This window comes from Ranitomeya variabilis, chromosome 2 (assembly GCF_051348905.1).
Source record: "Ranitomeya variabilis isolate aRanVar5 chromosome 2, aRanVar5.hap1, whole genome shotgun sequence".
Classification (NCBI taxonomy): Eukaryota; Metazoa; Chordata; class Amphibia; order Anura; family Dendrobatidae; genus Ranitomeya; species Ranitomeya variabilis.
In genome coordinates this window covers 217,085,207-217,111,345 of record NC_135233.1, presented here as the reverse complement: position 1 = coordinate 217,111,345, position 26,139 = coordinate 217,085,207, and the positions used below count along the sequence as shown (strand labels likewise).

At 40.1% G+C, this 26,139-nt stretch overlaps 1 protein-coding gene and 1 long non-coding RNA gene across 3 annotated transcripts in view; one reads left to right on the top strand and one right to left on the bottom strand.

Annotated features, from left to right (window-relative positions):
- LMX1B (LIM homeobox transcription factor 1 beta) overlaps nucleotides 1-26,139 on the bottom strand; it is a 174,572-nt gene that overhangs the window by 81,451 nt on the left and 66,982 nt on the right. The gene's annotated exons all lie outside the window — the stretch shown is intronic.
- Nucleotides 17,358-26,139, top strand: part of LOC143804955 (uncharacterized) — a 38,043-nt gene continuing 29,261 nt past the window's right edge. The window contains exon 1 of the long non-coding RNA XR_013221135.1: nucleotides 17,358-17,481. This is a non-coding gene — a long non-coding RNA (uncharacterized LOC143804955). The remainder of the gene's footprint in view (nucleotides 17,482-26,139) is intronic.

Below are 26,139 nucleotides of genomic sequence, written 5' to 3'. Positions count from 1 at the left end.
CCTGTTTCATTACATTGCCCTTTTAGATTGTCATTTTTATTTACTGAGCAGCTTGATTGGATTTAACATTTAATTGAAGGTATTTAGATTGTAAGAATAAACTTAAATGATGTAAAATGCAAAAATCTGCATTACGTTACGTGTGCCAATCTAAGTAATATTGTAATGATGATATTTACATATTATACAATTTCTATTCAGTAAAATGCTATCATAGTACAAGAAATTAAATATAGGCAGATAGATACATACATAGAAATATAGATAGATCATAGATAGAGACGATAGATAGATAGATGATAGATCGATGACAGATTATAGATAAATAGATAGACGATAGATAGATAATAGACAGATAATAGATAATGATAATGATAGATAATAGATAGATAATAGATAGATGGATAGATAATAGATGGATAATAGATAGATAGATAGATAGATAGATAGATAGATAGATAGATAGATAGATAGATAGATAGATAGATAATGACAATCGATGAATCCTGAAGTTGTCGATGTCTTTGGAATCCATTGATTTGGCAATGGTTGGATCCATATATGAGACCAATCACACCTATTTCATCATTAAATAGGCCACATTTAATCATCTCCCTCACTTGCTCGTAGTGGATGCCGCCATTGATTCATAAATAATATCTTAGTAGGAAACGTGCTTATCCAGTCCACATCATGTCTGCTCACAATATGTGTCAGTGATGTGCCCCCTTTAATATTCTCTGATCTCACTGAATTTCTTTATCCAAATGCTGAACAGTTCTGCATAAAACCGTAATACCAATGATGGGGATAAGTCTTAGCACATGAATGATCATTTATTAACTGAAATTTACTGTTATTTATCACCCAGGTGCCAAAAGAATGGTGCTACTAAAAGGTGCAGCAGACCATCAATGAGTTGGAATCTGATTATTTGTGGCTTACAGAATCCGCTATTGAAGGGAATGCCTCATCTCAACAACCCCTTTTTATAAGCCCCTTATGTGTTACAGAATATGCCAAAAAAGGTCTAACAAATATTGATCCGCCAACCTCTGTCTTGTGGCTGCTGTAAGCAGAGAGGATTTTTTTTTCACTATCTTGCTCAGTTGTTCACTGAATTCTCATAGCATTGAATGGAGAGAGCTGCACATGCGCAGTGACCTCTAGATGGAGGTCAGGAGACCCCCATTGTTGAGATGTGGGGAGTCTCAGAGATGGGAACTGCAGCAGACATTTATGGCAAATCTTGTGGACATGCAATCAATGAGATGGGGCAACTCCTGTAAGTTTCATGCACATAGATATCTCTTGACTCTACAGTACCCGCATACTCCACCAAATGTGAGTGTGTCCAGCAGCACAAGGAGTTCATGGCCATGATGTGTGCCACCATATAGGCATGTTTTATTCATCAATTTAGGAAATATTCACATCAGCATGATGGCCAGAGATGGAACAAAATATTATTGTATGAAATATATCTTCTTTCCACAAAGAAGTCCTATTTTTAATTACTAATGAGATGAAGGTATATTTTCCCGCCCATAATCCCATTATTATGGCCACATTTGTCTTAAGCAAACGGTCTGACAATGTGTCCTCCTGTAATGTGCTAAGAGTCATTTCCATTGGCCATATCTCGCAGGCACTTATCACCTAACTCGTTATGACAAGCTAATTTCACTGCTCCTCGCATATGGCTGACTTTAAATGGGTTACTTAAAGCCATGATGGATGAGAGAGAGAGTAACCTCGTTTGAAGTGGCGGCTGTGGGTACAAGATCTAATTTTTGGCTGCTAATGAATTAGATTTAATTAGGGGGGTCCCTGATCAAATTGAGAGGCTGACAGTTTGACTATACCAAGGCTTTATTTATGCGATTCTCTCTATTGTCCGCTCTACCACAAAACAAATAATGAGGTTTTCCACACCAACAAAGTGGAGTTTGGAATGTGCTTGTGTTTAACATGTTATCTGCTGGACCACATTAGATGGTGGAATGATTGAATGACCAAAATCTGAAATAAAAAATCAAGTAGTTGTCTGGATGGTTTTTCTACGATGTCCAAAAATAACACTTTAGTTGTCTGTGTGGTTGTTCTATGATGTCTAAAAATTATACCTCTTTTTGGAAAGTTTTATTTTTATTTTTTATGGCTGGACTACCACCAGTGACGTAATTTGAAGCTCAAGGGACCCAGTGCAAGATCTCCAACAGGGCTCCGAACTATCATGGATATTTAAGAATATTGGTGCTCTCATATTTGGGCCCCATCGTTTCCAGACAATCCCTATACCCACTACAAATATGTCCTGACTACTACTCTTTGTTTTGGTGGCACGCCATAATAATTTAATTGAATGAAAAAAAACTATTACATTAGTAGTAGTTTTCAGGGCCAGACACAGACAGGCGAGGGCCCTATACAATAATATTATATGAGCCCTATGCAGTCCATTAGTTTATCATAACACACCTCTTTATCTCTGTGGCACAAGCTGATTGCTGCTTTGGAGGTGGAATTGGGCCCTCTTACCTCATGGGCCCATGGGCCGCTACACAGATTGCACCAGTGGTGTGTATTAGTTTATTTAAGTATTTATTGTGGATTGGTTTTTCTTATTATTATTCAATAAATTAATTGTATGACTATGGTATAATGTTTTTATTCATTTTATTTTTAGTTCTATACTTATTTTTCGTACTGTATATTTGGTTTTTTTTTCATAATATTTGTTATTTTCAGTTATTTTTTTCTATAATTGTATATAACATGTTATAATGGTTTATAACATTATGTATTATTCTTGTATAGGCTTGTGTTTTTAATGCATTTATATTTTTAGTTCTACGCATTTATCATTTTTAATATATTTCTTAACCTTTTAGCTAGGAGTTTAATTTTGCTTTTGTTTGTATAATACTTTAGTTCAATGTGTTTTCTTTGAACTAAATATTATTTTTTAATAATTGCATATAGTATTATATACTATTATTTTGTATGCCAGTGTTTTTATTTTATTGTATTACTTTGAGTTCTATGCATGCATCATTTTGATACATTTTTACAGTATTTTTGTTGAATGCAATTATTATTTTTATAGCGTGTATACTATTTTGTTTTTTAATAATTGTATGTATTTTTATCATTGAATTCATAAAGATTATTATTTTTCATTTATTTTTTTTTGCATTGTACAGTAACATGTTCATGATGATCTAAAGGGGTTTTCCCATGAACCAAAGTTGATTTTAATCAATAGATCTTTGAATAATAATAATAACTTTCACAATTGGATGTGTTTAAATAAAATGTTCCTGTGCCGAGATAATCTTATAAATGTGCCCCTGCTGTGTACTGTGTAATGGCTGTGTCTGACCGTGCAGGAACATGGTCTGATCATACCACAGCTAATGGGCAGGGGAGGAAGCAAAAGAGAGAATACAGACAGGACAGCACAGGATCACAGCGGATTCTCAGCTCTTCTCAGCTGATTTATCGCCACAGACCACATCAAAGTTGAATATACAGTGAAAATGAAATTGCCTCTAAAAGGCAAACGGTGCAAAATGGTTACTGAAACCAAATTGCAAAAATGGTTTATAGCCTCAAATATATGTATTTAAGTGAAAATATATGCCCCCTAAGGTTATATATTAACGTGCTACTTGGACAGTCTGCTGTCCCATGTCATAGAGATGGCGAAAAGTCTCCCATGAATCCACCGCTATCGTCATCAATGTTTCCATAGAAAATGACTTATTTATTGTATAAATCAGGTTTTTGTTTTCACACTGGCAACTGAGGCTTCCTTTTAGATTTCCTTTAGAACGACTTTTACATTTTTTAGCATTTTATTTTTTTTTTTTAATATTGCGATCTTAATTTAAAACAAAATGGTCATCTTGCAATTTTCATACTGGGTTGTTTTAGACTCTTGTTCCTCTAAGAGTTTTCAGCAGTCTCATTATCATCAGAGGCAGAATCATTATAACAGATAAAGCCTCTATACACAGCTGATAACACAGGATCCACCAATCACAAAGGTAACCTAGTTTATTTTCCTGCTTTCATTCCTAATGTTTTTCTACTTATTTCCATTCTTCTCTGAGCCGCTAGACATATATTTTCTTCCCAAAGGTAGAAATCCAGGAACAATTATTGTCCAAATGATGAATATTTATAAAGTCGATGCGCACAGCAGCTGATATATCCATCCGCAGCGACGACCGAAAAGAAATACACGTTATCTCCTTTAATATTCTCGCCCTGCTAAAGAAATGCAGAAACCGCAGCCAGAGAGAGATTTAATAAAAGAAGCAGGATGCCAAGAGTCAGATAGATAATCACTTCATTACAACAGTCCTTTCACAATACTAATGCTGGGCGGACTGCACAGCAAATAATTTCACAACTAGAATGCCAAAACACAGAGTACAGGGTAATATCGCTTACTCTGCTAGTTTAATATATCAGCACAATTTTATGAAAATATATCAAATATAAATTTATACAAAAATAAATAAATATATTAATCGTTAATCTAGGGTATTCTGGTTTAAGTACTTCATTTAAAATTTACAAAATAGTAAATTAAAATATTACATTAAGTATTTTATCAACATAAATAAATAAAAGTATCATGCGAAAAAAATAAGTAGATAAAAACAACAATATAAATTCTATAAATAATAATAAAATAATAAAAATAATAATACTTCACCTAAAGGTGTAAATAGTAGAAAACATAATAAAATTAAGTAGGATTTTTGCATTTATGACCATGAATATAGAGATGTATTTAAGTATTATAAGGGCGCAAAATAAGTATGAGGTCTGCTAGTGATATTGCATTACGGCCCAGAATCTATAAGTTACACCTATTATAGTACCCCTTTTTTTGTGGGGGGGTGTAAATTTATTTGACTTGTCATCACATCCCTACTTTGATAACTTTCCTGGTTCGAGCAGTGGTTAGCATTTTTGCTTTGTAGCGCTGGGGTCCTGGGTTCAAATCCCACCAAGGACAACATCTGCAAGGAGTTTGTATGTTCTCCCCGTGTTTGCGTGGGTTTCCTCCAGGTTCTCCAATTTCTTCCCACACTCCAAACACATACTGATAGGATATCAGATTGTGCTGATGATATACATGTAAGCATAAATAAATCTTAATTACTGCGCTCTGATTCCTCTCACTCTTCTAAATGAAGGTAACAAAATAGCAGCTGCATTCCCGTCCCCGGCTTTTATACAGGCTACGTTAGCTCCTCCTGATTGGCTGGGCTTATAAATGCTGCAGGGCATTTTGGGGAAGCGTGCAGCTTTCTGCAAAGTGTAAAATGGATTTGCGCAAATTGGTCAAATTTACCAGCGAATTTCATAAAAGTTCTACACCAGCCTTTTCGCTCATCTCTAGAAGCTCGTCTATAGCCCAAAAAACAAACCCAGAAAACGGGTCATTAGAGCAGATCCGTTAAAGGAGAGTTAAGAGAGAGATAGGGGCCCAGAAGCTAAAGTTTCTCTCTCATTAATTTATTACTCTGACACCTTTCGGCTTCCAAGCTTCTTATTTTGAAAGAACCTAATCTTGTGTGAATAGAGAATGGCAGAGAGCTGCAGGCTGCAATTACAGGATAATTAGGCCTGCGCCTCACCTAATGATGGATACCAGCCCTCAGCCTAAAGTGGGCCTTGTCACACACTAATAGGGGGACAGGATTCTCCACTTGAGACTGAAGGATTGTTATCTTATCTGGAGATAATCTTGTTAAAGTGCCTTTGGTGAAGTGATGAAAGGGCTGCGCTTATTTTTTGCCTTGGATGGTTAAGTTACATTTAACCCATTATGGGAACAGATTGGGTCACCCTGGGTAATATCGAGGCACGCAAATGTGCCAAATTACTAATAGGCAAAGCTATATTGTTATAGGCAATATTCATAACTGACTTACAGCATTAAGTATGGCTGTAAGGATGAAAGAAAGTTAGTACATCCAGCTCCTCCATACACATTGCTGCAGCTGCATCTTTAGGAACCATGATGTAAATGTTCCCCCATCTCCTGCTTTTGTTTTAAGATTCATAAATAACTTTATATTTATGGTATTATTTAAAGGGGATTTGTCGCTTGCCCTAAATGTTTTATTTTTTTTTAACTTGATGTACATGCCGTTGTTCTCCTGAATCCAGCGATGTTTTTCTTTTTTTCCTACTCCTCTCCGTTCCTGAGATATGGCCTCCTGTTACCTATATACAAATCTAGTCATTTTAGCCAAGTGGGCGTGGTTCTTAAGGAAGAAATGACTATATCTCAGGAATGGAGAGGAGCAGGGACAAAAGAAAAACATCGCCGGATTCACGGGGACATCGACATTGTAAAAAATTACATATTTATTGCAAGTGAAATGTCATCTTTAAGTATATTTAAAAATCTGCAGCAAAAAATGCGTAAATAATTGACAAGCGGCAGATTTCAATCTGCAAAGAAAAATAAGCAATTTGTGCATGAAAATTCAGGATTCTCATTCACTTTGCTGACACTAAGAAGCCCTTCATGTTTTGTGACAAATCTGCGCAGGAAAAAAAAAACGCGAGAAAATCTGCAACGTGTGTACAGGCGCTTATTGTTTCCAAGATATGTTTGGGTAGTAATCTCTTTATACTGAATTTTGCCTACTAGCTATATTTGTCAATGATAAAGCTGCAAAGAAAATATTGACACTAAAATTATTATTATTGGCACGAGTAGCATTTATGTAAATAATAATAATATTACTAATAATTTTCTTAGGATTTTCAGCCATTTTGCTAACTAACTGCTATTTTTGCTAATTTTCAGGTCTTTCGATACAATCTGCCTCCCTAATCTAGAGAACATCATCCACTGTCTTAGATATATAAAGATTAGGGCTGAGCAAGTGTTTTGAGTGGGGAGACGAGACATGAATGCTGCATCAACAGTGCAAGCAAACGAGTTGCTACTCCCCAGCTAATTAATTTTCCATTCCACAATACTCGGTGTTCACCTCTCCAATTCTAACTTTGCTGATCAGTGTTTACCTTCCCTCTAATGACATTGGCCTCCTCCTATTCGGGGACAGTTCATACCGGTCTCTGCAGAATTGGTTCTGAAATTCTTTTCTTAATCCAAACACTTAATTGTTTTCCTGAAGCCAATTTAGCACCCACATCAGTTTGGTTTGTACATGAGCCAGCAGTTTTATAGTGTCACAGGTCGGGGGCGGACATACCATTGGTGCAACCTGTGCAGTCTCACAGAGGCCCAAGAGATAAGGGGGCCACTTCCATGTCCAATGCAGTCTTTCACAGATCTTTTACAGTATTGAGATTCTCAGAAGGCCCAAAATTGTCGTAGAGGCCCATCTTAGGGTGCTTTCAGGTTGAGTTCTTTGCCACGTTTAGTGATCTCATTGGGTCTTATGTCTGGACCTCCGCACCAAACAGGATTTGGGAGTATGTGCCGACTGGGCCATTGACTATATTGGTGCCGTGTGCTCTATCATGCATCATTTTCCTGTGTTTATGCCTGCTGGAGATGGACACCCAGATGCAGTCTACTACGTCTGAGCGTCTGCCTCCAGTACACGCAAGTTCCCGAAAATTATGTACGATAGAACACACGTTGACTACAATGGCACATACACCCAAACCCAATTTTGAGGAGGATGCAGACATAAGTCCCAATGTGACCACTGAACGTGGCAAAGAACGCAATGTAAAAGCACCCTGACGGGACCACTGAACGTGGGGAAGAATGAAGTGTGAAAGCACCCCAATGGGACCATTGAACGTGAGGAAGAACGTAGTATGAACGCACCCCAATGGGACCACTGAACGTGGCAAAGAACGCAGTGTGAAAGCATCCTAACGGGACCACTGATCGTGGGGAAGAATTAAGTGTGAAAGCACTCCGACGGAACCACTGAATGTGGCAAAGAATGCAGTGTGTAAGCACTCTGATGGGACCACTGAACGTGAGGAACGTGAGGAAGAGGAAGAATCTCCAAAATCTCTGAAGAGGAGCTTGCTCATCTTCTCTCCAAATCACACCTCACCACTTGTGCACTTGACCCCATCCTATCCCACCTCCTCCCCAACCTCACCACCACACTAATCCCATCCCTAACCCATCTCTTCAACCTTTCACTAACTTCTGGTACCTTCCCCTCTGCCTTCAAACATGCCACAATCACACCTATCCTCAAAAAGCCATCCCTTGACCCAAGCGCTATGTCCAGCTATCGCCCCATATCATTGCTCCCATTTGCATCCAAACTCCTTGAGCAGCACGTCCGTGCTGAACTTTCCTCTCACTTTGCATCTAACTCTCTCTTCGACAACCTACAATCTGGCTTCCGTCCCCACCATTCCACTGAGACTGCCCTAACCAAAATTACTAACGACTTATTTACAGCCAAAGCTAACAGACAATTCTCTATACTCTTCCTCCTAGACCTGTCCTCTGCCTTCGACACAGTTGACCACTGCCTCCTACTACAGATCCTCTCTTCCTTTGGAGTCAAAGACATTGCCCTATCTTGGATCTCCTCATACCTTGCCAACCGCACATTTAGCGTTTCCTACTCCCATACTACCTCTTCATCTCGCCCCCTCTCTGTTGGTGTCCCTCAAGGCTCTGTCCTAGGACCCTTACTCTTCTCAATCTATACACTCGGCCTGGGACAACTCATAAGGTCCTATGGCTTCCAGTACCATCTATATGCCAATGACACTCAGATCTACCTCTCTGGCCCAGATGTCACCTCTCTGATCTCCAGAATCCCAGGGTGTCTATCAGCCATATCCTCCTTCTTCTCCTCTCGCTTCCTCAAGCTCAATGTGGACAAATCTGAACTAATTATCTTTCCTCCATCTCGCATATCTTCCCTACCTGATCTATCTATCAAAATAAATGAAATTACACTTTCCCCTGTGCCCAAAATCCGCTGCCTCGGAGTAACCCTTGACTCTGCCCTGTCCTTCAAACCGCACATCCAAGCTCTCGCCACCTCCTGTCGCCTCCAGCTCAAAAATATTTCCAGAATCCGTCCTTTCCTCAACCCACACTCTACCAAAATGCTCGTGCATGCCCTAATCATCTCCCGCCTCGACTACTGCAACATACTCCTCTGTGGCCTACCTTCTAACACTCTCGCACCCCTCCAGTCCATCCTTAACTCTGCTGCCCGACTAATTAATCTCTCTCCTCGCTACACTCCTGCTTCCCCTCTTTGCAAATCCCTTCACTGGCTCCCAATTTCTCAGCGTATCCAGTTTAAACTACTAACACTGACCTACAAAGCCATCCATAATCTTTCTCCTCTGTATATTTCCACACTAATCTCTCAATATCTTCCCTCACGTAATCTCCGGTCCTCCCAAGACCTCCTTCTCTCCTCCACACTTATTCGCTCCTCATCCAATCGCCTCCAAGACTTCTCCAGAATATCACCCATCCTCTGGAATTCAGTGCCCCAACACATCCGGTTATCCACTACTTTTGGATCCTTCAAAAGAAACCTGAAAACCCATCTCTTCAAAGAAGCTTACAGCCTGTAAAGACCACACAGCCACCTCAACACCATTGGAGCTACTGCAACCCCCGACCTACTGTCTCCTTCCCCATAATCCTGTAGAATGTAAGCCCGCAAGGGCAGGGTCCTCGCCCCTCTGTACCAGTCAGTCATTGTTAGTTTTGTTTACTGTAAGTGATATTTGTATTTTGATGTAACCCCTTCTCATGTACAGCACCATGGAATTAATGGTGCTATATAAATAAATAATAATAATAATAATAATAATAATAAAAGTGTGAAAGCACTCCGACAGAACCACTGAACGTGGCAAAGAATGCAATGTGAAAGCACCCTGACAGGACCACTGAACTTGGAGAAGAATGAAGTGTGAAAGCACCGCGACAGGACCACTGAATGCAGGGAAGAATGAAGTGTGAAAGCACCCCGACGGGACCATTGAACGTGGCAAAAAATGCAGTATGAAAGTACCCTGATGAGAACGCAGTGTGAAATCACCCACATGGGACCAATGAATGTGGCAGAGGACGCAGTGTGAAAGCACCCTGACGGGACCACTAAACGTGGGGAAGAACAAAGTGTGAAAGCACTCTGACGGGACCACTGAATGTGGCAAAGAATGCAGTGTGAAAGCACCCCAACGGGACCACTGAACATGGGGAAGAATGAAGTGTGAAAGCTCCCCGATGGGACCACTGGACGTGGCTAAGAACGCAGTGTGAAAGCAACCAGATGGGACCACTGAACGTGGGGAAGAACGAAGTGTGAAAGCACCAAGACGGGACCACCGAACATGGGGAAGAGCGAAGTGTGAAAGCACCCTGATGGGACCACTGAACATGGCAAAGAATGCAATGTGAAATCAACCCGACAGGACCACTGAACGTGGGAAAGAACAGTGTGAAAGCACCCCGACAGGACCACTAAACGTGGGGAAAACTGAAGTGTGAAAGCATAATTAACAAAGACTTGGATGGCACAATTTATTATTTTATTTGTTATTATTTTGCTTTTTAGTTTTACATTTCACAAAAATATAAGCATTGCATAGAAATATTTAAATTTTTTTTTTTTACTATTTATTTATAGACCCTTTTGAAAAGAAAAAAGATAAACCGAGTGTAGGAATAATAGGGAAGAATCATGTTGGCACAATTGCTCGTTTAGAGTGTAGTCACATAAATTGCCCAAGGAAGCGTAGTCTAATAATAGACATATATGACGGTGGAGTGTGTGATAACATATGAGGACTAATGTGTTTGTAACGCTGAGTATAATAGTTGTATACACAGGAGATATAAACAGCAAGAGTAAAATGCACCTTTCTCTAATGACAGATTACACGTGTTTTGACACAAGATAGTTTAAGATAATGTTATCATAGGACTAGGTTCCCTCTGCTGAGCATTACACCTTTTTATCTGGGAGGTTAACTACTTGGCATCTGACATGGATGTATAAATATTTATTTTTTGTTCACTGCTCATCACTGCCATGTGGGAGGGCTGGAGGGCCCGAGAACCACGCACCATTGAGATTTCCTAACTTGGCGAATAGCTTCTCAGGAATAACATTTTTCGTGTCAACAACCTTAAAAAGTATTTAGAGCTTGGACTTTACCTAATTCACAAGTTGCCTGCTGTTTTTGTGGATGCAGCTGTAGTGAAGGAACAATCTCCAAAATGAGAGGTCTATGAGAAGACCAAGATACTTCATATTCTTCACTCAATAAATCCAGATAATGATCCTTTAGGGAGAAAAAAAAATTAAGAAACACTGATCTATCGTGGACATGCACTGAATGATCTTTTGGAACCTCAATGGGATAAGCCAAGCTCTCATTGTCCCACAAAATGTTTTACTTCATGCTTTTTCACCATTAAAAAGTCACTAGAAAGGGAAGGAAGCCATTTCAGGCTGGGATGTTTTTGGCCCAACTGAGCGATCAATAAGGTTTGATAGGTTATTTGTGAAATATCTAATAAGAAATAGATTCTAGTCAAACGTAATTGACTCCAAATTCAGCTCCAAATGGAGTTGTCTTCTGGTGGACCTTCGAGGCCCTTTATTAAATCTATAGGAGGTTCCTCTAATATGAGAGACCTGGAGCAGTTTGTAAGATGAGTGGTCCAAACTTCCAGGTGAGAGGTGTAAGAAGCTTCTAGATGGTTATAGAAAGCGATTGATTGCAGCTATTTATTCTAAAAGTTGTGCAGCCAAATATTAAGTTGAGGCTGACAACAATTTTTGTCAGTCCCATTCTTGGGGTTTGTGTGAAATGATGTCCAATTTGCCTTTTTTCTGTTTTTGAGGAAATAAACGTGTGTACAACAAAACATGTAACATGCAATAATTTTCTGGTAGAAATACGTCATTTTCTGGAACAATTTCAAGGTTGCCAACACTTTCGGCCATTACCGTGTCAGGGGTTCTGTTTTTACACCAAATCCCATTGACTTACAATGGGGTTCAATGGATTTCTGTTGCGTTTTTCTTTTTGACACCAAAATAGTTCTGCAGGGTACATGAGGAGCATGAATATTTTGGGTGTAGTTTTACGTGATTACTTCTGCGTTAAGGAGTCCAAAACACTCTTTGCTACATAAGAAGACGCCAAAGTTTTTAAAGACATATGGTGAAGGAATTTGTTAAACATTTTGCAATGGGACCACTGGACCGTGTTATTCTTGGAATTAAAAAATGGAAACCCAATGGAGACAACAGTAATTAAGGCCTTAATGCCTCATACACAGACTAATGTCAGCAAGCCTGCCAATATCGATGGGTAAGGCCGAAAGTCTAATGACTGATGGTCGGGGGAGATGTCGATCACACATGTCTAATATTAGACTGCTGATTGCAGATATAAGTTGGACAATGTGTCGGTCGACGACCTTCTCGTAGAGAACACAGAAATGTTTGGCCGAGGTATCCTGTGTATGGGAGAGTCTGCTGAGATGGCTGTTGGTCAAATGATCGGCTGAAGCATCGCTTGGTCGACAGCCATGTAATGTGTATGGTCATTCACCAGCATTAGAGAGACACGCGTCTTAATGGCAGTATACTTGGGTTTTGATTCTGGTACATGAAATGGCTTCCTATAAAACTTTTCTTAGAATACAAAATGTTCTAATATAGGAAAATTAGATTGTGAGCCTCAAATGAGAAACGACCTCTTGTGATCATATATATTCTAAATACTAGTGCTATAGACATGGCAGAAGAACCTAACAAGATGTTTCCCATAGTAGCACATTATTTGTTGCAGTTAACACCACTGGAAAAAAAATGTCATCTATCACGATAATTTAGGGTATAATCCCTTCCATTCATACATGAATGCCACCATTCTGTTGGATTTTGGCGGAAGAACGAGTACTGCAGAGATGTTACCGGTTGTTGGAGAGCTGATAGATTGAATAATGCTCAAGTTCTCATAATGGTCAAGGTCAAAGGTAACTTTAAAAAAAATCACAGTGTTTTTCTAAGAAATTAGATACAACACACTACAAAGATGTCTATTATTCCTACCCCAAAGTCAAAACAAATGTTAAAAAACGTGTACTTTCTCCATCGTAGGGTGAAGAACAACACATCAATTTCACATGTCCAGTGATCTATGTGATGTATGAGTATTTTTTAAAGATGAACCATTATAAATGTTTTTATGTCAAAAAGTTCTGGCTTCTAGCCTTTCATCTTGCCATCTCCTGCAGTGATCATTTTTAGAGAAATGTCCCAAGTGAGGAGCACTTCATCATCAGTATTCGTTGTAAATGACCCTCTTCACACAGCAAACACTTGTGTCTTTTTCCTAATCTGTTTTGTTTCCCTTTCTAAGTGGAACACAAGATCTCGCAGGTCGAATTACGGCTGGTGATTATGCCCCCAGAACAACTTGACAGATATTTAGGAAAAAGAGTCTTGCTGGGTGACAGAAAACCTCATCCATCACTCCCTAAAAGAGCCTGCGAGTCAGAGTTCGGCTCATTTTACAACCTGTAGGACTCTTCCATGTGGCCAGAGCTATGTGGAAACCTTACCCCTGAGTACCTCTAACTTTGAGATTTCTTTAACGAAAGTTTTTGAAACAAGTGAGATATAGGAAAAATAACAAAATCACCCTGGCAACTGATATCAGATATAATCTTCACTAAAGGATGTTTTCCGTTAAAAATGAGAGGAAGCCAGATTAACAAAGTCAATAGTAGACAATCATTTTTCTATAACCCTTTGAAAAATATCAAAAAGGTCATGGATGTCCATTTTGGGACAGTTGATAGGTTTGAAACAACCCAAAAAATTACATCCATGGACGACAAGCTGGGGTATTGCATAGTTATATATGGTTGGAAAAGGACAAATGTCTCTCAAGTTCAACCAACATATTGAAAAAGGATGCAAAAACATCTTTACCATTTTTAGTATTTTTACAAGAAGATTATTTCTAAAATCAATAAACGCCATCCCAAACAATAATACTCAAGCAGCAAAAGTCTAGTCACATTAGCTACTCAAACTACAGATAACATGAACTACAGCTAATGGCAACTTTTTAAGGTGCTCATGCTCATTCGATTGCTGATGGTCGAAAGTCTCATTCGATGGACAACTATTATACACATGCTCAGATGTACTGTATTTTCGAAAGGGAAAGTCATGCTGTTAGACACTCTGGTGGTGACATACCTTCATTAAGAAAAAATACATCTGGTGTTGAAATTCAACATGTCCGATCCTTCTTTCTCTTGACATCATCTGAGGAGTTAGAGTGATGAGACTTAATACTAGAGATGAGCGATTCTTTTTGCGCAACTCTGGCCCACAGTCCAGGTTAGTGTTTCCTTTCCTGTGGACAGAAGCTACGTAAATTTCCTGAGCTTCTAAATTCTTTGGCACGGCCTTTGATTTGCGGCGTGCAACACACTGGTGATGTTTTGCCAACACTGCTAATTATAAGCCTCGTCTGGGATCCAGAAAGGCAAGGAAAGTCAAGCAGATCCTGATTATGCTAGAGAGCACTTAACACCTTGGATCAGGTTGCGCGAAGAGAACCACTCATCTCTACTTTATGGACATAAAATAATTGACCAATTTCACCAAAACTGCCAGGTTTGGCTGACTTTGCTCCAAAATTAAAGCTGTGATAGGAAAGAGGTCATGTTCTTCAGTTATTATGTAGTGTTTTGGATAATTATTAAGAAGCTTAGTACCAGAATATTTAGGGTAAGTCAAAAGTCAAGAACCACTCAGCCAATGGTCATGTTATTTTGATCTCCTATCTCTCAATATATGTTATATATACTGTGTAAGACCTATGGGTCCCCTATGACAGCCATTATCTGTTACCTTCACAGATGTAATCTTGAATATAACTTGTCCCTGATATTTATTAGGAAAGAAAAGCTGCTGTGTTAGATGCACATATACTGTATAGAGAAAGAAAAAAAAGAAAAAAAAAGAGAGCACTTTAGAGGGCAACACTTATTAGGAAGCAAAATCATAAATTTAGAGTGTGTTTGATGGTGCTCACCATGTGGAGCTGCCCGAAGAGCCACTGGCCGACACAGACATAAATGGACCCCTGTGCAAGAACATATGGGCTCTGTGCAGCCCAAGAGCTCCTAAAAATGCAAAATTGCCCTGCTTTGGAGGTAGAAATTTGCCGCCTTACCTCTTGGGCCCTTGTGCTTCCGCATAGGTTGCACCAATGATATGTCTGTTTCTGTGAAGAGCACAACACCAGTAGACATCTTTCATCGCAAGTGGGGGTACCTGGCTGCTAGATACCTTCTTCCAGAATACCACCGAGGGTCAGCACAAAGTTTCCAAAGAGCAGAAGAATACGTACATGTATTTCTTCTTGATTGCAAGTGTTTAATATGTAGTAATTTTCACCCAATTCTTCAGCTAAAACAGCACCAAATATTTTGATGGGGCAGCCCATCCCCAAAATATGCAAAATATGGTGTGTGTGTGTGTGTGTGTGTGTGTGTGTGTGTGTGTGTGTGTGTGTGTGTGTGTGTGTTAACCACCTGTAATACAGAAAAAATACAACTTGGGGCAACATGGTGGCTCAGTGGTCAACAGAAAATTTGCAAGAATATTCTCCCCTTTTTTTTGGTTTCCTCCCAAATTCCAAAAACCTACTGATTGGGGATTTTAGAATAGGGACAGCGATGAGGTCCATCACTGTTTACGTTAAATTCAAGAACTTAAAAATCACCCGGATTATGACTGTTTGCCAAGTATTAATGAAACCAATTATCTCATTGATAATCCATGGTGATTGTGTGCAATATTTCAGTAAACCTCCGATCTCATTACACAAACAAGTATGAAAATTATTTTCCTGCGCTTTTTTTTTTTGGTGGGGGGGGGTGGAAGGTGGAAATAGTTGTCTATTACCATGTAAATTTTGCATCTACATACTTAAATTTATTTTATGGGAATGCGGCTTTGGTTTCCCTCAATTTCTGACTTCAATGCGTCCCCAACGTGTTTTAATGTTTAATGAAATGTGACAGATTCTGCTGGATATTTAGAAGGAGGACATTAATGAAGTTTATGTTGACAATGTTACAATCTTCTATAAGCACTCAACCGACCAAACAATATCCCCGACACGACGCTGGCAGTGTTAATGACGTTATGTAAAATTATAAAGGCAAATCGGATTTTCCATAACGCTCAAACGCCCCTGAAATAGCAGACAATAAACTAGCAGACTGCAAATTAGATTAGCTAGAAATATCAGAGCGGTTCCTGTATAAAATCCATAATTGCTTTTAATGTCTCTGCTCCTAGGAGACACAATTGTAAAGATCATCGTGCAAGCAGATATGAGCAGCTATTGACAGAGCGAGGGAAATCAACAGGGTAACCAAATAAACAGCACTGCCCTCATTAAATATTCAGCCGGTGAAATTTGACTATGCGCTGCCGCTCTGCCTTCTCCGTGCTCCTTCCTCCAGCGTAACGCAGAATATTCGCTGATAGATAGGACTGACGTGACTCCCTGAGGCTTTTCTGGGCTTGGAATGACAGTGAGAGACGAGCTGGAGAAAGGGAGAGAAACTGAGAGTAGACATATGAAGAAAAAGGGGGAGAGGATGAATGGAGAGCTACGGTGGGGGAGCGGGAGGTATGGGGGCCTTAGGGAGAAGAGGGATAGAGAGACCGCATCTGGGGCACTTGTTTATGTCGTAATTGCTCCACAATGCTTTTTCTGTGTTCTGCTTTACATTTTCTCATAGTAATAATACTCTCGCTATTCAGATGACCTACAACAAGGCGTTGTTCAAATAGAGATACAAACCTAAACACACTATAACTGGAGTCTACGAAGGACTTGGGAACATATAGAATGAATGCCTTTATACTGCCTGAGTTAAGATCTCTTGTGTTCGAAAGCCATAGATAACAAAGACATCATGACAACTGGCAAACCACCGGTTATTAATTTTCTCTAAATGTAGTTGTACACAGACTGATATCCATGACCTGGGCAAAGACAGTAGTGGCATGCTACATCACTACCCGGGGGCTCAGGAGCGTCAGTCCATGAGCATCAGCTGGTGAGAATCAGATTAACATCAATTGTAAATGTACCAGGGTGTTAGCCCATAAGCATCAGCCCCTAAGCGTCAGCCCAACATCAACTGTAAATGTACCAGGGCGTCAGCCCATGAGAATCAGCCGGTGAGAGTCAGCCCAACATCAACTGTAAGTGTACCAGAGCATCAGCCCAACATCAACTGTAAATGTTATAGGGCATCAGCCCATGAGAATTAGCTGGTGAGAGTCAGCCCAACATCAACTGTAAATGTGCTAGGGCGTCAGCCTGTGAGCATTAGCCAATGAGTGTCAGCCTAACATCGACTGTATATGTACCAGAACATCAGCCCATGAGAATCAGCTGGTGAGCGTCAGCCCAACATTCACTGTATATGTAACAAGGCATCAGTCTGTGAGAATCAGCTACAGAGGGTCAGCCCAACATTGACTGTACATGAACCAGGATGTCAGGCGGGTATCATCAGACCAACATCTACTGAATATGTACCAGGGCATCAGCCCATGTGCATCAGCTGGTGAGCGCCAGCTCAACATAGACTGTATATGTAAAAGGGTGTCAGCCCACGAACATCAGCCCAACATCAACTATATATGTACCAGGGTATCAGCTGATAAGCGTCAGCCTAACAATGACTGTACATGTACCAGTGCATTAGCCTGTGAGCATCAGATGGTAAGCATCAGACCAACATTGACTGTATATGTACCAGAGCGTCAGCCCATGAGAATCAGCTGACAAGCACCAGCCAAACATTGACTGCTTATGTTCCAGGGCATCAGCCCATGAGCATCAGCCCAACATCGGCTGTATATATACCAGGGCATCAGTCTGTGAGAAAAAGCTGGTGAGTGTCAGCCCAACATCGACTGTACGTGCACCAGGACGTCAGCTCGTGAGCATCAACCGCAGAGCGTCAGCTCAACATTGACTGTATAAGTACCAGGGTGTCAGCCCATGAGAATCAACCCACCATCAACTGTATAGTTACCAGAGCATCAGCCTGTGAACGTCAGCCCAACATGAACTGCATATGTACCTCCCTGCTACATATACAGTCAATGTTGGGCTGACGCTTACCAGCTGATGCTCATGGACTGATGCCCTTGTACATTTACAGTCCATGTTGGTCTGACGCTTACTGGCTGATACTCACGGGCTGACACCCTGGTACATATACAGGGTGTCAGCCCATGACCATCAACCGGTGAGCATCAGTCGAATATTGACTGTATATCTACCAGGGCATCAGCCAGTGAGCACCAGGCCAACATCAACTGTTTATTTACCAAGGTGTCAGCGCATGAGCAGCCAGTGAGCTTCAGCCCAATATTGACTGTAAATATACTAGGGCATCAGCCGGTAAGCGTCCGCCCAACATAGACTTAATATGAATGCAGAAATTGGTAGAATTTTTATGAACTGGGTTCAAGCATTCACCCTGCTCAATATCTATTGGGTGCCAGCTCTTTTACACAGTAGTAACTGATATGATTGGAGCTAGGTCTGATCGAAGAAGTTAAACCGCTTAAATGTCATAGTTAACAGTTACTGTGGCATCTAAGTGGTTAGATGGAGAAGGCCCTCTGTCAGCCTATCATGCTCCAGCTATGTAAAGAAGCCAGGAACCCAATTCACACCTGCACTATAGTGACCCCGAATTTTTGCCCCTTGGACAAAGATACCTTATTTGTATCTAAATAGCCTGGACGAGGCAGAGCTGCTTATTGGCGGCGTCGCCAGCACCAAGATCAAAGGACCTTTTTGCTACGCAATTAACATTTACCTCCTCACTATTATAACAGATCATCTCAGTCTGAAATTAACCCTTTGGTATTATTCTATACAGTTATTTAATATTATGCAAATATATCTAATGATGGCATCAATATTGCCTGTGATGTCATCCCTCCTTGGAATACGCGCTAAAAATGATTCTGCATTTCAGAGCGCCAATGTTCTACCAGCGTGCATTCACATCTCCCCTAATCTACATGTACGCATGCATTGGAATTGGTTTTATGTGTATTTAATTTTTTGCGTCATCACACATAAAATAGAAATAACGAGGTGATACCCCCCTTCCTGGATGTGTGCACTGGAGGGGTGTGGGATGGGAGGCATACATTATGCATGCACTGGCTGTACCCAGCACAATTACAGAAAACGCTCTTCTCTCTCCACTCTGAAACTTTATGTAAATAACCAATGACAGCGTTATTGTGTGAAGAATATCAATGCTGTAATTAAAGTTTAAGGTTTGCACTGCCACCGTGAGCCGCTGTTAATTTTTCACCGTCTCTCAAGGGAGGGATAAGCGTTTGCTCCTAGTAACAGAGCTAATAATGAAATCTTTGAGCTGAGGCAGATATACCTAACCCTGAGGTCCTTTTTCACAGGCAGGCTGCTAAACATGGCTCCTTCCCTAGAGATAAAAGAGCACATGAGGGCGCAGAAAATGATTAAAAAAAACTTCAGCTCGAGCCACCCAGAAAATTAACAAGGGCTGCCCACGAATACACAGGCGTTTCCTCCTGTGACTACTAAATGTCACATTTTAACCATTTCAGTATCCTATAAAAAAACAGAAATAATGGAACTTTTAGGTGTATAGATACTGTATAGATGTAACTAAACATAGCAAGACAAGCAAGTGGAAAGTGCCTCCGCGGGGGAAGAACTAGCAAGCCACTTTGCCTTAGCCAGAAAATTTCGATAAAGAGCTAAATCTTTGCCCCATGCAGAGAAAATGTAACCTAGAACTTATTCTGGTCTTAGACTTATGGGTTTGAGGACAAACTGACTATACAAACACTCTAAAGACTTTAGATTATTTTTATATTTCATTATTTATTTGTTTTACTTACTTAGCGATTCCTTTATAAATGGTAACATGAGTGACATTTACTGGTGGGTCCAGGAAGAGCTTTAGCCGAAGAAACTAGGACCTCAAGCTATGACTCAGTTTTAATTTTCCTTGCTGGCTTCATAAAAACTGGAACAATTTTGACTTGATCCAACTTTTACCTATGTTCTTTTGTTTCATACCGCACTTAAAATTAGATTAGAAAAGTAGATTTACTGGGTAAAGGTAACCATAAGATACCCAGAAGTGAAGACTGGATGCTTTGGAGGACCAGAGTGGTTGCCGAACCAGAGTAGAACTAATCGAATTGCCCATGTCTAATTGGAAGTTGGAATTCTGAGAAAGCCAGAAGGATCCCATAATCAACTTGACTTTGTCCAGTGACTACGGGGACCTTAATGGGTTAGGGCATAATTTGTATCATTTAGTTTTATTTTTGTGCATTATGTAGTTAATTGATGGGATTCTCACTTATTACTTTATTATTCCAAGTCCGCAAAAAGTGGTTGGTCCTAGTTAGTCCATGTGAATATATTTTTACCTAAAGGTATCAAGCATCACAAGAAGCTTCATATGAAGCTGCTTACGCTCCTGTTAATATGGTAAAAAGTTAAATTATGACATAGTTAAGTTTGATAGAACCTTTTGCTCGCTGTGGCTCGCAGATACCATTAGTAGTCATTAGTGGAAACTTTCGGAATCATAATGTCGCAACCAGAATTCCAAGAGTGGCAGATTCAAACCGAAAAGTTCTCCCAGCTGCATTTTGTGGTTTTTGGGGTTTCTCTGCAGCTTTCCACCACTCTGTATATAACCCTGGGGCATCACATCACTAAGTGGTGAAGAACTGCTTCTTCATTCGCAGAGCTCTTTATATAGACCATCTGGGGATGGTTGTTGTTCTGAAGTCCTGTCTTGTATGTTTACATTATGTCTCTGAAATATGGATCAACTAAAACACAGTTCTTAACTTCTATCAGTTACCTAAAACACTTCTTCTCACCTGTCAATTTTTTTTAATCAAAACTGGGTAATACCTTGAAAATCTTGTGCCTCTCCTGTTAAGCCACCTCCCAGGTTCTCATGGATTTGTGAGCTCTGAAGTCAATCATTGGCTGCAACATTTACCTTAGTGGTGGCACAGGAGCAATGGGAAGAATTTGTACCATTCTAAATGTTTGCTAAAAAAAGGGGGCTGGACTTCTACACCCTTTAAAGAGGACCTGTCACCAGGTCAAAATTGATCAGTTTTTTTATCTTATTTTATTCCTGCAGCTCCCTGAAGCGTTTACTTTTTTTCTTTTTTAATATCGGCCATACGTTTCCAGAAATACGGACTTTTTAATTTAGTGCCAATTCTTATGCTCATTTTTTTTTTTAAAGAGGGTGTGGTTTATAGGACTCTTTGTGGGCAGGCCTTTAGGCTCTTCTGCATCATTTCTCTGTGAGCCATGCCCTCTCTGTAAAGATCATAAAAATTTACGCTAGATAAAGAGGCCGATATCTCTTGACACGTATGGTGGATTTTAATAAAGAAAAAAGCAGAATGCTCAGGGGAGCTGCAGGAATAAAATAGGAGCAAAAACTGGTCACTAATGACATGGTGACGGGTCCCCTTTGGGATTATTTTTAGATTTTTTTCCATTGACCCCAAGAATCTTAAACATTCCAGAAATGTAGACTTGATGTAACGTTTTAAAATTTAAGATTTTAAAGTGTAAGCCACTGAAAAACAGAAAGACTTAACTAAAACAAAAATGAGAACATGCATAAACCTATATTTTATAGTGTGCGGGGACATTACAGCGTACAACTCCCACCACAGAGTAACGTTTTAGATTAATGCAGAAGTAAATCAGCTAAATATAACAATTCCATTTTCAGACGGATTTCGTATTTCACAACTCGGCTACGATCATTCGAGTTCCATACGGAATGTTCAGTTTTAAGTACTTCAGCCATACGCTTACACCTCCAGCACCAGCCGACGTCGAGACACAAGTTAACATGAAAAACAATCCATAAAAAGCCACAAACACCACAAGCTAATAAAAGTTACAGTAATGTACATGGTAGAGGCAATTGTCATAAAACTTAGAATGCAGGCCTTTTCAAGAACGAGTAAAGTGGTCCACCAATAAAAATCTATGTGACAGACCTAAAAGAGAAAAAGGGAATATTTGTCTGGAATATTAACGAAAATACACCAATTACATCATATTGTTTTATAATATAAATTACATCAAAATATATATACAATTTTGTAACATAAAAACAAATTAAATGATTTTAAAATGTACAAAAAATGAAAAATGTAGTTACATAAAACTTCTAATAAATTATTCATTTATTAACGTAAAAATTAAATAAGATATATTTGTACAGGAAATCAAAGATAAAATATATGTATGCATGTGCTTCACACAAAATTATAATATCATCAAAAGTTAATTTATTTCAGTTCTTCAATGCAAAAAGTGAAACTCATTATGTAGAGTCATTACACACCGAGTGATCTATTTTAAGTGTTTAATGTTGATTATTAAGGCTTACAGCCTTTCTCTCAGTAAATTAGAATTAACAAAAAACTCCTGCAAAGGCTTCCTAAGTGTTTAAAAAGATCCCTTAGTCTGTTTCTGTAGACTCCACAATCATGGGGAAGACTGCTGACTTGACAGATGTCCAGATGCCTGTCATTGACACACTCCACAAGGAGGGTAAGCCACAAAAGGTCATTGCTAAAGAAGCTGGCTGTTCACAGAGTGCTGTATCCAAGTATATTAATGGAAAGTTGAGTGAAAGGAAAAAGTGTGGTAGAAAACAGTGCACAAGCAACCGGGATAAATGCAGCCATGAAAGGATTGTTAAGAAAAGGCCATTCAAAAATTTGGAGGAGATTCACAAGGAGTGGACTGCTGCTGGAGTCATTGCTTCAAGAGCCACCACACACACAGATGTATCCAGGACATGGGCTACAAGTGTCGCATTCCTTGTGTCAAGCCACTCATGACCAATAGACGCCGCCAGACGTGTCTTACCTGGGCGAAGGAGAAAAAGAACCCATACCAGACCCAACAATGCAGACAAGCTGAAGGCTGCTATCAAAGCAACCTGGGCTTCCATAACACCTCAGCAGTGCCACAGGCTGATCGCCTCCATGCCATGCCGCATTGATGCAGTAATTAATGTGCTACGCCCACCAGGGCCATGGGGTACTCGGAACCAGGTCGGACAGTTCTTTGGGGAAGTCACGGGGCCGTGACCCAACTCCATGGCCCTTTGCATGCAATAAAAATGCAAGGGGAAAGTTATATGGGATTGATTCGTGAAGCCACCTGTGGTGTTCGGCAAGGAATGGCCAATGCTACAGTTCAGTTCCACATTGGCCGATGGTGACACAGCAAAGATGGTACAGCTCCCCACGGGTAGAGCGGGGCCCCAAGGCAGATATAACAGGCAGTTCGGGTGGTGGTGACCGTTGGGGTGCAGAGAATAAGCAAGGGATGTAGAAAAATACAGTTTTCTTTACCTTTACTTCTTGGTAGATGAATATGCAATCCGGGGTTGGAGGCCACCACAAGGTGGGGTTGGAGGCCTTCCTGCTGGTGCTCCCTTTTCGGGTCCCTGCTTCCTGTAGCTAAGCTGTGGCCCTCTCCTGTGCTTTGGCTTTGTCCTGTATGGCAGACAGCACGAGCCTATCACAGGCACTGCCTTATCACAGGCAGCCCTGGGCTCTTGGTCTGCTGTGGTGCCTCCTGGTGTTCGGTGTGGCCAGGGAGCTTACAGTCACCTGCCCTCCAGATTTGGCTGTCGGGGCGTACAGCCAAGGACTCTGGCTTCCTTATCAGCGCTCCGCTCCGGAGTCAGCTCTGATGCAGCTGCAATTCCCCAGAGTCCTTGTCTTCACTCCTCTCTCCTCACACTAACTCCTTAACAGACGACACTGACTCCTCCTCCCAACCAGAGAGAGCAGCTCCCCAGAAGTCGGGTCTAGAGCTCCCCTTCTGGCCTGGAGCAGGGATTGTGATGCATGTTGTGTATTACCTGGCATGGGGACCTCTTCCTGCTTCCAGGCATGACATCACCCTACAGAGGGAGGCAATGCCACCGTGGTAAACGGACTCTGGGGTGCCACAGATGCAAAAGGAGCCCCAACCAGAGTGCATTTACTAAACACACATATCAGGAGGCCAACATTTCGGATTTTTAAATCATTTTCCAAGCTGGGGTTATAAAGTATTCTAATTTACTGAGATAATGACTTTTGGGTTTTTATTGGCTGTAAACCATAATTATCAACATTAACAGAAATAAACATGTGAAATAGATCACTCTGTTTGTAATGACTGTATATAATATTTGAGTTTCACTTTTTTATTGAAGAACTGAAATAAATGAACTTGATGAGGATATTCTAATTTTGTGAGAAGCACCTGTATATATTATTTGGTTATAAAGAAACTAATTTTTCTGGAAAATGAAAGAATAAATGCAAATAAACAAAATGTAATCTATCACATCAGGGTTTAAGTAACTAGTAGTTTTAGAGATTTAATGCTGGAGGTGAGGTATTGACATCCTCTGCATTAATTAGTGGTGTGTTCATGAGGATGAAGTGTATAACCACATTGGTAGTCAACCCTCCCCAGCTGCCAGCCAAGTAATTCAAGTTAATTAGAAAATAAACACAGTGGGCTAAAAACTGTGACCATGGCAAAGGATTATTGGAAAGAAACTACCAGGGAAAGAAAAATATGATTTAATTGCAGTATGTTGTATGACAGACAGGCAAAGTGTTTCAAAACAGAAGTAAAAGTAAAATGATCAGGTAAGACTAACTAAACTTTTATTATATAATTTTGTCTAGCATGAAAAGTTATGAAAGTTTGCAAATTATTTTCCTGTAAAAAAAAATGTAAGTGGCTTCCAAATCCAGGGTTTTCCCCAATCTATTCTCCTTCTTCAGCTGCATTGATATCAGAATGTACTCATGTGGAGAACAGATGATGGCAGTGATTTGTCAGCCCAGTGCCTTTGTCATTAACTTTCGGGATCACTTGCTGCAGGAGATTGTTCTGATAAGCAGAACACTCTGAAGAAAAAAAAGAAAGGGGCTGACCCATCACTGATATAATCTGTACTCCAAATGAGTATGTGCTGATAAGCAGAACACTCAGAGGAGGGATAGGGGCTGACCCATCACTGCTATTAGTGTACTCCAAATGAGTATGTGCTGATAAGCAGAACACCCAGAGGAGAAAACAGGTGCTGACCATTCACTGCTATCAGTGTACTCCAAATGACTATGTGCTGATAAGCAGAACACCCAGAGAAGACAGGTGCTGACCGGCCATCACTGCTATCAGCTGTACTCCAAATGAGTATGTGCTGATAAGCAGAACACCCAGAGGAGAAGACAGGTGCTGACCCATCACTGCTATCAGTGTACTCCAAATGACTATGTGCTGATAAGCAGAACACCCAGAGAAGACAGGTGCTGACCGGCCATCACTGCTATCAGCTGCACTCCAAATGAGTATGTGCTGATAAGCAGAACACTCAGAGGAAGGACATGGGCTGACCCATCACTGCCATCATCTGTATTCCAAATGAGTATGTGCTGATAAGCAGAACACTCAGAGGAGAAGACAGGGGCGGACCCATCACTGCTATCATCTGTGCTCCGATTGAGTATGTGCAGATGAGTAGAACACTTATAGAAGGAGAGAGGATCCGACTTATCACTGCAGTCATCTGTACAAATAAATATGCTCTGATATTAATGCAGCTGAAAAGAGTTTAGAAGCTACTAACATGCATTTTCTTTTTACAGGCATGGAGACAAAATCCCTAATCAAGTGACTGGCAAAGTTTCAAAACTCTCAAAATAATTAAAAAAGAAAAAAGTTTAGTTATTCTTTTAACAGGGATTAGTGATAAAGAACATTTTAGATTTACTTTTTGTTTTCCTGTATATTTATATGTTCACATTCAAATAAGGGTATCTGTGTTATGGCCCTAATACAGTAGGTAAAATAAGCTTGCATGGCAATGTGGGACTGTTAGGCTATGTGCACACATTCAGGTTTTTTAGCTTTTTTTTGCGATAAAAACACTATAAAAAACTCATTAAAAAT